Source organism: Capsella rubella, unplaced genomic scaffold, assembly GCF_000375325.1.
Source record: "Capsella rubella cultivar Monte Gargano unplaced genomic scaffold, Caprub1_0 scaffold_7, whole genome shotgun sequence".
Taxonomy (NCBI): domain Eukaryota; kingdom Viridiplantae; phylum Streptophyta; class Magnoliopsida; order Brassicales; family Brassicaceae; genus Capsella; species Capsella rubella.
Genome location: NW_006238917.1, coordinates 16,717,487 through 16,732,600, shown reverse-complemented (window position 1 = coordinate 16,732,600; position 15,114 = coordinate 16,717,487). Strand labels below are relative to the sequence as shown.

General features: G+C 32.3%; 2 long non-coding RNA genes across 5 annotated transcripts; both read right to left on the bottom strand.

Annotated features, from left to right (window-relative positions):
• Window positions 1-5: 5 nt before the first annotated feature.
• LOC17879405 lies at window positions 6-6,353 on the bottom strand. Of its 3 annotated transcripts, none has more exons than XR_002832951.1 (5): window positions 6,256-6,353; window positions 6,107-6,170; window positions 5,676-5,769; window positions 3,863-5,275; window positions 6-458 (listed from the first exon to the last, which is right to left on the bottom strand). It is a non-coding gene; the product is annotated as an uncharacterized LOC17879405 (long non-coding RNA). The 3 variants fall into 3 exon arrangements; XR_002832952.1 differs by lacking the exon at window positions 6-458 and adding an exon at window positions 3,671-3,784; XR_002832950.1 differs by lacking the exon at window positions 6-458 and having other exon boundaries at window positions 3,671-5,275.
• Window positions 6,354-10,516: 4,163 nt separating this feature from the next.
• Window positions 10,517-14,428, bottom strand: LOC111829582. 2 transcript variants are annotated; one of them, XR_002832949.1, is made up of 5 exons: window positions 14,321-14,428; window positions 14,160-14,224; window positions 13,695-13,788; window positions 10,982-13,349; window positions 10,517-10,794 (listed from the first exon to the last, which is right to left on the bottom strand). It is a non-coding gene; the product is annotated as an uncharacterized LOC111829582 (long non-coding RNA). The 2 variants fall into 2 exon arrangements; XR_002832948.1 differs by having other exon boundaries at window positions 10,982-13,312.
• Between the last annotated feature and the right edge of the window lie 686 nt (window positions 14,429-15,114).

Genomic DNA, 15,114 nt, shown 5'->3' with positions numbered 1-15,114 from the left:
AGTGCTATAGAGACAGCATACTACAACAATGGTTAATAGCATCAAGTAAATACAAGGGTTTTAATCTTCAATTGATCTAAATAAACAGAGGAAGATTACATGTCATTGACGTGAATGATCACATCTTATTTCCCAAAAGCAAAACAAATATGAGTAATATTTGGGATAAGTCTTGTTGATGCATTTAACCACAGAGACACACAAGTTTGATCGCGATACTTGTGAAGAGTTTTCCAGGAAACAATACGGGCCAACATTGCATGGGAAGATAATTAAGCTTTTGGCAACAAGTACCTCTTCGACCATTAGATATTGCTTTGCCAATCCCACCAGCTGCATCAAAACAACTTTGCACAGTCTTGACCTCCTCGGAACAGTGTATGAGACGTAAAACCCCTTTTGGATCTTCTTCTTCTTTCGTCGTCATCGCCTTTCTATTGTTTGAATACGATATTTGACTAGAAGAAGACATGATTATCAAGCCAAAGAAGATAACAATGGCAACAAGAATTGAGTGAGCCATTGCTGAGACTGAAAAAAAATATATATTTTTGAGTGTTTTAGAATGAGTTTGCTTTTGTGAACTTGTGTTTACAATGATCTCAAAGAGGGTTAATTGATACTAGTAGAGGTATAATGTCTGCAAAAATGATGAAGTTTTATTTATTTTTGTGTGTATATAACTTGATAAGGCATAGGTTAATCTTCTACTTTACTTATTTTAAGTCTTTCGAATCATGAAATTATGCAAATTTGGATCTTCTGAATAATTAGCAAATCCCTTGCAGATAGCAAAATCGTATTAGCTTAATAATTTTGATATGGAACAAATTTAAGGAGAAATCAAACCATTCCACACACATAGGAATTGGTGGACCGCAACTTTAAATTTGGTTACTTACATTTGCAATTTGCAGCTCCAACTCCTTGAAAACATGTTGGTCGTTCGTACTGTAGAGTTAATGAGTTAGGACTTAAGACAGGCCGTGTACAAATAATACGAGAAAATAGCCCTGGGACTTTGGTTTTCTGGGATATTCCGGTTCGGCTTTTTTGGTTAATTCGGTTTTAAAATTTTAACACCGAAATTTAGTTTTTTTAAAAAATCTGTGTTTTCGGATTTTTAAGGATAATATCGGGTTATTTTGGTTAATTCGGTTTTTTGGTTTTATTTCAAATATTTTTGTTGTTTCGGATAGTTTGGTTAGTTTAAAGATAAATTTTGGTTAACCGATAATTGAACTAAATTAACCGAAATATTTTGGTTCAGCCGCCATAACCAAAACCGAACCGAATACCCAAAATATTGGTTCAATTCGGTTCGATTATTTAGGTTCAGTTTTTAATAAACTGAACCCCAAGCCTACGAGAAAGTATGTTAAAAAACTTTTAACTTTATTTGATAATTAAAGACAGTGGCTTTGTAATGTTAGAAAACATATATTTTAAGAGAATAGTAGATTAGAAAACGTATTGAGTTTTGAAGTATATTTGTATCGTCAACTCTAATGACTAAGATCTTATTTTCCAAAACACTAAAAGTTTTGAAATATATTTGTATCGTAAGAACTTTTATGATACGGATATTTTAGTTGGTTAGACTTTGAAATCGATACGTACGTTATTCTAGTTATCGGTCTAAATTGGTGTTAGAGGTTTAGATGAAATAGACCCCTTCCTCGTATGAATATGAATAAACACATCTCTAAGTTTCTTTGAATATCTAACTTAAATTGGTGTATTAGTAGTGTTCAATCATATAAAATACGAGGCACTAAGAAAAAGATTAATTTACATAGTCCTATCTACATCCTCCATAACAATCATAGACATTGATACACCCTTAACTACTGGGTATAAAGATAAACATACAAAATAAGGTATTCCATATGCAAGAACTGTGTTCTTGATATGACCATACATATTTTGTAATTAAGAGAAGGGCATGGTAAAAGAATCAAGAAATATCCAATGCATATTCTTACTAACTACACAAAATGATTCAAAAGAGTTCCAAGTTCTGTCGACTTGGTAAGACTTAAGAGAAAGGTAGACACTACTAGTGCAATAACATAAATAGTTCAATCATTATATTGTAATAAGCATCAAGCCAACAATAATCATCAGTGTGTGATGCAAAAATCTGAGAATGTCACTTCAGATGTATCATCAAGAATTCAGAGCATAGCACAAGAAAAATCCATTCCAGATTCAAGTAATTCCATTCATCATGCATTAAAGTAAAATACTACCATCAGCTGCAAGAGCCTCATATAAGTTACATGAGACTCGTCTATGCATCTATTTCATAAAGCAAGCGACCTTATGATATTATCAGTAAAACTCAAGACCTTATGAGCCTACAAACACATTCAAGATTCAATAATTCATCAGATACATTCAAAACTTTGTATATGCAGAAGATCCCAAGATGAATCTATTTCAGAAAATGCTACCAAAACAGAGATAAGTCTAACAGACACACAATGTAAGATTTCAAGAGATAAAGTAAAATTGTAGAATGCCATTCACATGTTTAAAACAATCACCAAAGGTTTAGAGCATAACACAAAACAAATTCTTTCAAGATTCAAGGAAACTATAATAACAATCAATAAAAGTCACACCAAATGATTCAGAATCATAATCTATAGAAATAACGCTTATGTCAAAATAAATATCTACAAGAGACTCTAAAATGCCTCTGTTATATAGAGTAAGAGACTTAATGATACAAAAGTACTAAGAGAGAGAGAAAGAGAAGAAAAACAAAGGACCTTATGATCCATAAGACAAGAAACGTTATGGTATATAATCAAGAAAATCCATTGATATTCTAACTAAATACACCAAATAATTCAATAGAGTTCCTGGTTTCATCGCCTATGTTAGACTAAAAGACTAATTGATAGACACTCATTGCAATAATGTACTCATATCATTATATATTGTATAAAAATCAAGCGAAAGAGTACAAGATTCAATAATACTATTACCATAATGTGCATTAGTACATCTCATACATTCAGAATACGTATCTGCAAAAGATCCCAAAGACATAAAATGAAAGTACACTACCAAAACAGAGCTAATAAGTATTTTAAACAACGTAATGTTCCAGTAAGTATTTTAAACAACGTTATGCATGATGCAAATTTCTAGAATGTCATTCACATGTTTAAAACAATCACCAAAAGGTTTAGAGCACAAAACAAATTCTTTCAAGAAACTACAATCATAATCTATAGAAGTTGCACCTGCAGGCCAACAAAATACAAGTAGTAGAATCTAACACAGTGTATGATGCATAAATCTGAGAATAAGTCTGAATTGATCACCAAGAAATCAGAGCATAACACAAAACAAATCAATTCAAGATTCATAATCTATAGAAGTTTCACCAGGCCAACAAAATACAAGTAGTAGAATCTAACACAGTGCATGATGCATAAATCTGAGAATAAGTCTGAATTGATCACCAAGAACTCAGAGCATAACACAAAACAAATCAATTCAATATTTAAGTAAATCCATTCATGATCAGTTCAGACTTGTGAAGTTGTACCTATGTCACAATAAATTTCTGCAAGAGACATTAAGACACAAAAGCACCAAAACAAAGAGGGTAAAAGAATTACAACAACACATTGTACTGTTCCAACACACAAAGTAAAATCAACACAATTTTCAATTAAATTATCACAGAGGAGTCGAGAAAAGCATATATATACATGATCATCAATTCTGCTACAATTATAATATCAACATCTCTTGAAGTACTTACCTGTAATTTTGTAAAAGTCAAAATAGTCTATACTTAGCTCATTAAAACAAAAACAAAAAGGTTTGGAAAAACATATACCTGTCGAAGAAGTTTGCTACTTGAACTCTACTCAAAGTCTTAACAAACGCATATACCTGCAAAAAATAAACAGAATTTGTTAGTCTTAATTTTACATGAATGTCATGTACTTACCTCGTTCGTTTATATTATTTGGTCTCAAGTATAATCATGCTGCATATTCTTTGCCAAGTATCTTTGCCTTACAACTTTTAAAGTCATATGCTGAATTCACAGTTTGGTTTTAAGACTTCTTTACTCTGCTGGTTGTTTTTAGCATCCAACAAATCGCAACTGATCTTCTTTACTTTACTTTGCATGCACTACCCATCCAAAGTCTTTTCCCTTTTGTCTTATGATTCTTCTAAGCCCCTCTTTGAGAACCTTTGATTCTTTTATGTCTTTTGTCTTTAGGCTCAATCCCATTCAAAGTCATTTGACTCTTAATCTTATATCTTTCCCCAAAATGCATGCACTACCAAGCCAACAGTTCTCTTCCAATGTCATATGTCTTTGTCTTAAGGCTTATTCCCGTTATGATTTTCCAAGCCGAGGGTACCAAGCTGTTAGAACACTTTGGTTCTTGTATTTCTTGTGTCTTAGCTCATTCCCATTCAATGTCGTTTGACCCTTTATCTTATAATTTCCCCCAACATGCATGCACTACCAATCCAAGAGTTCCCTTCCAATGTCTTTTGTCTTTTGTCTTAAGATTTTTATTCCCAATATTATTTTGCAAGCCGAGGGTACCAAACTATGAGAACTCTTTGGTTCTTGTATCTATTTTTGTCTTAGAGCTCATTCCCATTCAAATCATTCGACTCTTTTGTCTTGAAACTTTTCCCAACATGCATGCACTACCAATCCCAAGAGTTCCCTTCCAATGTCTTTTGTCTTTTGTCTTTTGTCTTTTGTCTTAAGGTTTTTATTCCCAATATCTCTTTTGCAAGCCGAGGGTACCAAACTATGAGAACTCTTTGGTTCTTGTATCTCTTTTTGTCTTAGAGCTCATTCCCATTCAAAGTCATTCGACTCTTTTGTCTTATAATTTCCCCCAACATGCATGCACTACCAATCTAAGAGTTCCCTTCTAATGTCTTTTGTCTTAAGGTCTTTATTCCCAATATTATATTACAAGCCGAGGGTACCAAACTATGAGAACTCTTTGGTTCTTGTATCTCTTTTGTCTTAGAGTTCATTCCCATTCAAAGTCATTTGACTCTTTTGTCTTATAATTTTTCCCAACAAGCATGCACTACCATGCCAACAGTTCCCTTTCCATGTCTTTTGGTTCTTTTCTGTCTTTTCTCTTTAGACTTATAAAGCCATAGGACCATCCAACAAATCGCAACCTCATTTCCAATTCCTAATATGCATGCACTACCAATCCCACAGTTCGCATCTTTTCTCGGGATAATGTCCCCAAAATAGAATCTGACAGAACACTATTAGATTAGTGTCTGCCCTTGATCTTTTTTGGGTTTTGAAAGAAAAACAAAAACAAAAACAAAAACATCAAAACATCAAAACTTAAAACCTCCAAAACTAAGAATCCGCAGATCAAGTAACCAAAACCAAAAACGGATCTGGATTCTTATCAAAGTGAACAATAGTTTTGATGTTGGATCAAGAAAACAAAACCAAAACAAAAACAAAAACAATCTTGATTCCAACATCACAATGACATAGACGTCAATTGCTTAAATCAAACAAAAACATTAAATCTGATCAAAAGAGAACTGATCAGTTGTACCAATTCTATTTCAATCCTTAAAAACTTGGAATCGCACAAAAACAAAACACAAAAAAATAGAACTTAAAGACAGAGAAATACCTCAACGAGGTGGAGAAGCTTCAAGGATTAGACAGGAACAGAACCCAGTCGTGAACTGATCAATTGAACTCATTCGATTTCAATCCTCAAAAACCTGAAAACGCACAAAAACAAAAACACAAGAAACGGGTTAGGACAGAGAGATACATTAACGAATCGTAATAGTTTCACAAACCAAACGAAACCCCATAGATCTGTACAACACAAGAACGATTACAAGATTCCAAAACCCTAAAAAAACACACAAAGACAAAGCGAGGATCAAAGGAAAGAAACCAAAGTCAAATCAAAACAATTCGACTGTACCAGTTTCATGCCTAATCAAACCAAACATAACGAAACCCCATAGATCTTTACAACACAAGAACGATTAGTAAATCCAAAAAACCTAAAAAAAGAAAAGAAGAGAGAATTAGAGTAAGAAACCAAACCAAATCACCGTGACAAAGAAGAAACCCATGCGATTGAACTAGATCCATGCCCAAATCAGAAACCCTAGATTAAGAAAAACATATATAAGAACAAATCACACAAAATCTTTTATAAATCCTAAAAATTAACAGATTCAACACATACTAACCTTTAAGATTTGAACCTTTAATTCACTCCAAAAACCCAGAAAAGAGAAAATAAACTGGAAGAAGAAGAAGAAGAAGAAGAAGAGAAGAAAAAACCAAAGCGAGATTTTTGTTTGTTACAGAAGTATGAAATCAGATCTCTTTCTCACATATATATAAACATATGGGAGCGTCTTGACATATAACGTAAACGCGTTTCCTTAACGGTTATATTTAAACATGGATTCACCGTTGATTCGTTGTACTATACTTTAATCGGACGGTTCTGAAATTTTCCTCTTTAAAAAGTGAGTTTGTTTTTAGTTGCCAATATACACAAACGCAAAAAAGCAAAGCAAAATAGCGTTTAACGGTTTTGTGGTTATGGGTTTCACAAAGAAGGCCCAGTTTAACGACTAACCCAAAGTCCACTAAATTAAAATTCAAAATTTTTGTGTCATTTTTTTTTCCGTTGGGTTCGGTTTTTAAAACGAAAATCCAACAGTTTATTTTACCATGACATCAAGAAAATAAAACTTGGTATTGGTTTTTTAATAATTTTTATTTAAATACTTTTTGTATTAGAGAGTTCCGACAAAAATTGTTATAAATCAGCTGTCATTTATCTGTTCCATTTAAGACTTTTTGTATTAGGTTTATCCTGATCCTGCAAAATATATTGGAACCGTTCCAAATCAAAAATTTTGATTTCGGTTTGGAGAGGAAAACCGATCGATAATTCTATAAATTATGTTCGATTACTTGAGTTTTTTTAGTTCGGTTCAGGTAAACAGAGATATTTTTTAAGCATAGATCGTATATACATGCTTAATAATTAAGTTTTAAGTATCTAATGGTGATGGAACTGAATACTTCTGCGATCCTATGTGAAAATGTGATTGATGTTACTATTCTAACATGAATTTTATAATTTAGATTTCTATTAGAACTCAATAGAATTAACAAAAGTGGAACTTACCTAGATTAATTGAACTCTTATGAAAAATAACTCACTTAACATCCTTTGGAAAGGGATTACTAGAATGACTTAATTTTTTTTTTGTAATAAGACCATTAACACTATTAGGAGATGTTGGAGAAAAGAAAAGATGAAAGATTTCAACTGAAACAACAATAATGAGGAAAGCGATGTAGATTTCTTTAAAAAGTAGCTAATTATTATTGCTGGTGAAAGATCTCTGTTCTAATCTATTCATAATGAAACTAATTAATATTCGGAAAATTTGTGATATTAGTGATTTGCTTCGTCTCGACCGAATATATGATTTTAGTATTTGTTTCGCTTCGAAAATTTTGAATATTAAAAACTACGAATATTTGATTTTTTTCTTAGATATTTGCGAATTACTTTCTTCGATTCGTCTAAAATATATTTTTAAGAAAACTAAAATACACCGTACATAAAATAAAAAAAAATATGAGACATCAAAAGTTTTTCTTCCTCATGCTTTCAAATTAAGTTAATAAATAAACAAACGTAACCACTGTTTTTCTTAATATACAAATATACTAACAAATTTTATTTTAAATTGAAGAATTAATTATATTTTTTTCTACAAATCTGGAAACTCGGGTGTATAACTACGAAAAAATAAAATTTAATTTAAAAAAATTATTGCAGGATCCTAATTTCTTATTTTTAATGTTGATATTTTTTTATAAACTTATTTCGCTGAAAACATGGGTTTTACCATTTACCAAGATGTCTAACACATGTCCAAAATGTGATAATTTTAATACAAGCTGAAATATAAAAGTATACAAATTAGATAAGGATTTTCATATACATAGTTAATATTCTTATATAAATCTAAAAATACATGAATATGAGTGTATATCCGACCTTTAGAAAAATAATATTTGTGTTTTACGTCGTGTTTTACGAATACTAATTTTTCCTTATTTGCTTTGCTTAATATATACGGATATTCGAATTTTTCGAATATTCGAATTTTTCGAATCGAATCAAAGCAAATACCGAATCGAATAAATGGTGTGACATATACATGTGCCGTTTATTTCAATATACGTTGGCAAATCTATGTTGTTATTTGGCTTTCCGAAGTTTGTTTTTTCTAAGATATTTGTTAGTGGATGTTTTACTTGGAGTTGAATGATATAGATTTTGTATAATTGTATTGTCAGCTCTCATGACTAAGTTTTGAAATATATTTATATTGTAAGTAGACATAGTAGTGTTTGGTGTGTTAATAATAGTGAATTACAGAAATATCTACCTTAATTTGGTGTGTCAATAGTAGTGTTTAATCATATAAAATACCAGAGCACTAAACAAAAGATTAAATGTAAAAGTTCTATCTATATGCATCTCATAACCAATCATAGACATTAATATACCCTTAATTGGGAATAGTTTACCTATAAAGTTTAATCGGTTTAGGATGGTATCATCCAAAGAATAAAGATCAAAAAATTATTAGACTACTAACCAAAATGCAAGAACTGTGTTTCATGATGACCATACATATTTTGTGAATTAACACAAAGCTAAAAGAATACCAGAAAATATTGTTTTTCAATATTGAAGTTCAAATTGTCCATTTAGCACAAACAAATGACAATAAATATTACATATTTAGAAAAGTGTGATTAATTAAGAAAAGAAATTGTAAAATGAATCAAGAAATATAAGTCGACTTGGTAAGACATAAGAGACCAAAGGGATGGTAAATGAATCAAGAAATGTTGTAAGACACTACTAGTGCAATAACATACAAGTATTACAATCATTCTATATTGTAATTTGTAATAAGCATCAAGCCAACAAAATACAAGTAGTAAAACATAACACTGTAATCATCAGTGTGTGATGCAGAAATCTGAGGATATCACTTCAGATGTAACATCAAGAATTCAGAGCATAGCACAAGACAAATACATTCATTATTCAAGTAAAATACTACAATCATCTGCAAGAGCCTCATATACGTTATACATGAGACTCGTCTATGCATCTATTTCATAAAGCAAGAGACCTTATGATATTATCAGTAAAACTCAAGGCAATGGGGTACACAATCTATAGAATCTAAGACAGCAATCGTTAGCTTACAATGCAATCTAATACATATCTATAATGCAAAACAAATACATTCAAGATTCAATAATTCATCTCATACATTCAAAAATATGTATATGCAGAAGATCCCAAGATGAATTTGTTTCACAAAATGCTACCAAAACAGAGATAAGTATAACAGACACACAATGTTATATTTCAATAGAATGCCATTCACATGTTTAAAACAATCACCAAAGGTTTAGAGCATAACACAAAACAAACTCTTTCAAGATTCAAGGAAACTACGATAACAATCAATAGAAGTCACACCAAATGATTCATAATCATAATCTATAGAAATTGCACTTATGTCAAAACAAATATCTACAAGAGACTCTAAGATGCCTCTGTTATATAGAGTATGAGACTTAATGATACAAAAGTACTAAGAGAGAGAGAGAAAGAGAAAAAAAACAAAGGACCCTTATGATCCATAAGACAAGAAACGTTATGGTAAATAATCAAGAAAATCCATTGATATTCTAACTAAATACACCAAATAATTCAATAGAGTTCTTGGTTTCATCGCCTATGTTAGACTAAAAGACCAATTGGTAGACACTCATTGCAATAATGTACTCATATCATTATATATTGTATAAAAAATCAAGCGAAAGAGTACAAGATTCAATAATACTATTACCATATAATGTGCATTAGTACGTCACATACATTGAGAATACGTATCTGCAAAAGATCGCAAAACACATAAAATGAAAGTACACTACCAAAACTGAGCTATAAGTATTTTAAACAACGTAATGTAGTATTAAAATTTCTAGAATGACATTCACATGTTTAAAACAATCACCAAAAGGTAAAACATAAAACAAATTCTTTCAAGAAACTACAGTCATAATCTATAGAAGTTGCACCTGCAGGCCAACAAAATACAAGTAGTACAATCTAACACAGTGTATGATGCATAAATCAGAGAATAAGCCTGAATTGATCACAAAGAACTCAGAGCATAACACAAAACAAATCATTTCAAGATTCAAGTAAATCCATTCATGATCAATTCAGACTTGTGAAGTTGTTACGTATGTATAAATAAATTTCTGCAAGAGACATTAAGATGCCTCCATTGTATAGAGTAAGAGACATGATGACACAAAAGCACCAAAACAAAGAGAGTAAAAGAATTACAACAACACATTGTACTGTTCCAATAGCCAAAGTAAAATCAACACAATTTTCAATTAAATTATCACAGAGGAGTCGAGGAAAGCATGTATATACCAACATCTCCTGAAGTACTTACTTTTAAAAATTAAAATAGTCTATACTTCACATATATGTCTCTCACTTGTGATTTTCATAATAGTATCAACTAATTACTAACAACTTTAAAAGCTCATAAAAACAAAAACAAAAAGGTTTGAAGATATATATACCTGTGTCGAAGAAGTTTGCTACTTGAACTCTACTCAAAGTCTTAACAGAAGCACGCATATACCTGGCAAAGAAAAAAAACAGAATTTGTTAGTCTTCATTTTACGTGAATGTCATGTACTTACCTCTTCGATTATATTATTTGGTCTCAAGTCTAACCATGCTGCATTCTTAGTCAAGTATCTTTGTCTTACAACTTTTTAAAGTCGGTGGGCTAAACCATTTTAAGTCGTTGGTCTAAAGTCTTTTACCTTTTTGTCTTATGATTTTTCTAAGCCCCTCTTTGAGAACTCATTGGTTCTATTCCCTCTTTGTCTTAAAGTTCATTCCCTTCCAAAGTCTTTTGACTCTTTTGAATCATTTGTCTGGTTTTGAGCCTTGTTTACTCTGCTGGTCGTTTTTACCATCCAACAATTTACAACTGATCTTCTTCACTCTACTTTGCATGCACTACCCATCCAAAGTCTTTTACCTTTGTCTGATTTTGAACCCTTGGTTCATTTTTGTCTTTTGTCTTAAGGTTTTTATTCCCAATATCTCTTTTGCAAGCCGAGGGTACCAAACTATGAGAACTCTTTGGTTCTTGTATCTCTTTTGTCTTAGAGCTCATTCCCATTCAAAGTCTTTTGACTCTTTTGTCTTATAATTTCCCCCAACATGCATGCACTACCAATCTAAGAGTTCCCTTCTAATGTCTTTTGTCTTAAGGTCTTTATTCCCAATATTACTTTGCAAGCCGAGGGTACCAAACTATGAGAACTCTTTGGTTCTTGTATCTCTTTGTCTTAGAGCTCATTCCCCTTCAAAGTCATTCGACTCTTTTGTCTTGTATTTTTTCCCAACATGCATGCACTACCACTCCCAAGAGTTCCCTTCCAATGTATTTTGTCTTTTGTCTTAAGGGTTTTATTCCCAATATCTCTTTTGCAAGCCGAGGGTACCAAACTATGAGAACTCTTTGGTTATTGTATCTCTTTTGTCTTAGAGCTCATTCCCATTCAAAGTCATTTGACTCCTTTGTCTTATAATTTTCCCCAACATGCATGCACTACCAATCCAAGAGTTCCTTTCCAATGTCTTTTGTCTTAAGGTTTTTATTCCCAATATTATTTTGCAAGCCGAAGGTACCAAACTACCGACAACTCTTTGGTTCTTGTATCTCTTTTTGTCTTAGAGCTCATTCCCATTCAAATCATTTGACTCTTTTGTCTTGTAACTTTTCCCAACATGCATGCACTACCAATCTAAGAGTTCCCTTCTAATGTCTTTTGTCTTTTGTCTTAAGGTTTTTATTCCCAATATCTCTTTTGCCAGCCGAGGGTACCAAACTATGAGAACTCTTTGGTTCTTGTATCTCTTTTTGTCTTAGAGCTCATTCCCATTCAAAGTCTTTTGACTCTTTTGTCTTATAATTTCCCCCAACATGCATGCACTACCAATCCAAGAGTTCCTTTCCAATGTCTTTTGTCTTAAGGTTTTTATTCCCAATATTATTTTGCAAGCCGAAGGTACCAAACTACCGACAACTCTTTGGTTCTTGTATCTCTTTTTGTCTTAGAGCTCATTCCCATTCAAATCATTTGACTCTTTTGTCTTGTAACTTTTCCCAACATGCATGCACTACCAATCTAAGAGTTCCCTTCTAATGTCTTTTGTCTTTTGTCTTAAGGTTTTTATTCCCAATATCTCTTTTGCCAGCCGAGGGTACCAAACTATGAGAACTCTTTGGTTATTGTATCTCTTTTGTCTTAGAGCTCATTCCCATTCAAAGTCATTTGACTCCTTTGTCTTATAATTTTCCCCAACATGCATGCACTACCAATCTAAGAGTTCCCTTCTAATGTCTTTTGTCTTTTGTCTTAAGGTTTTTATTCCCAATATCTCTTTTGCAAGCCGAGGGTACCAAACTATAAGAACTCTTTGGTTCTTGTATCTCTTTTTGTCTTAGAGCTCATTCCCCTTCAAAGTCATTCGACTCTTTTGTCTTGTATTTTTGCCCAACATGCATGCACTACCAATCCCAAGAGTTCCCTTCCAATGTCTTTTGTCTTTTGTCTTAAGGTTTTTATTCCCAATATCTCTTTTGCAAGCCGAGGGTACCAAACTATGAGAACTCTTTGGTTCTTATATCTCTTTTGTCTTAGAGTTCATTCCCATTCAAAGTCATTCGACTCTTTTGTTTTGTATTTTTTCCCAACATGCATGCACTACCAAACCCAAGAGTTCCCTTCCAATGTCTTTTGTCTTTTGTCTTAAGGTTTTTATTCCCAATATCTCTTTTGCAAGCCGAGGGTACCAAACTATGAGAACTCTTTGGTTCTTGTATCTCTTTTGTCTTAGAGTTCATTCCCATTCAAAGTCATTTGACTCTTTTGTCTTATAATTTTTCCCAACAAGCATGCACTACCATGCCAACAGTTCCCTTTCCATGTCTTTTGGTTATTTTCTGTCTTTTCTCTTTAGACTTATAAAGCCATAGGATCATCCAACAAATCCCAACCTCATTTCCAATTCCCAATATGCATGCACTACCAATCCCACAGTTCACATCTTTTCTCGGGACAATGTCCCCAAAATAGAATCTGACAGAACACTATTAGATTAGTGTCTGCCCTTGATCTTTTTTGGGTTTTGAAAGAAAAACAAAAACATCAAAACTTAAAACCTCCAAAACTAAGAATCCGCAGATCAAGTAACCAAAACCAAAAACGGATCTGGATTCTTATCAAAGTGAACAATAGTTTTGATGTTGGATCAAGAAAACAAAACCAAAACAAAAACAAAAACAATCTTGATTCCAACATCACAATGACATAGACGTCAATTGCTTAAATCAAACAAAAACATTAAATCTGATCAAAAGAGAACTGATCAGTTGTACCAATTCTTTTTCAATCCTTAAAAACTTGGAATCGCACAAAAACAAAACACACAAAAAAAAAGAACTTAAAGACAGAGAAATACCTCGACGAGGTGGAGAAGATTCAAGGATTAGACAGGAACAGAACCCAGTCGTGAACTGATCAATTGAACTCATTCGATTTCAATCCTCAAAAACCTGAAAACGCACAAAAACAAAAACACAACAAAATGGGTTAAGACAGAGAGATATTTTAACGGGTTCTAATACTTTCAAGCCGAATCAAACCAAACAAAACAAAACCCCTAAATCTATACAACACAAGAACGATTAAAAGATTCCAAAACCCTAAAAAAATTACACAAAAACAAAGCGATGATCAGAAGAACAAACCAACTCAAATCACCATACTAGAGAAAAAAACCCATACGATTGCACCAATTTCATACCGAATCAAACCAAACAAAACGAAGCCCTAGATCTGTAAAACACAAGTTTAATTAGAAAATCCAGAAACCCTAAATTAAAAAAAAAAAACACAAAGAGATGATTTGAGTAAGAAACCAAACCAAATCACCATGACAGAGAAGAAACTCATGCGTTTGTACTAGTTCCATGCCCAAAATCATAAACCCTAGATCAATACAAACATATATAAGAACAATTTACACAAAACTTCTATAAATCTTAAATAAAGAAGTTCACGACACAGATGAGTTGAAATACATACCAATCTTTAAGATTACAGAACATGATTCTCCTTCACGAGTCTTCGAAGCATTCTTCTTTACTCGAGAAACCCAGAACAGAAAAAAAAAATTTGGAAGAAGAACGAAAAAAAAAAAAAAGCGAAGTTTTTGATTTGTAAACAAATTGTGAAATCAGATCTCAATCTCTGATATATGTATATAACGCGTATCCGTAACGGCTATTACTGTACATGTATTCACCGTTGATTCTTCTTGTACTTACTTTAATCTAACGGTTTTGCATTTTTCATCATTATAATTTCCTTTTTTTAATTGGCAATATTTAACAAACGCAAAAGCAAAACAAAATAGCGTTTAACGGTTTTGTGATCTATGGATGGGTTTCATAAAAAAGCCCAATAAAGCCCGTTATTTTAAAATTCAAAATTTGAATTACACTCTGTAATTTTTTTGTCCGTTGGCTTCGGTTTTAATAATACAGCCCATTAAATTAGTTTAGGCTAAATGTTTTGTTTTTGTTTTTAAGAGATCGGCCCAAACAATACAGCCCATTAAACTTGAAAACTAATATAACCAGATCAACCGAACAAACCAATTTTAGCCGGGTTAACTGGTTGTACTCGATTTTACACAAAAATCGGTTTAATTTGGTACTAAAATCTTAATAAACCGAGAATCGAATCGATTATTTATTCGGTTAATTTCGGTGGTATTATAACCGAATTAACCAAGAACCGAGAATACCGACCTGATTCGGTTTCGGTCAACCGAAACCACGATTGTAAAATTTGTTATAAACGACAGGTGGTGTACC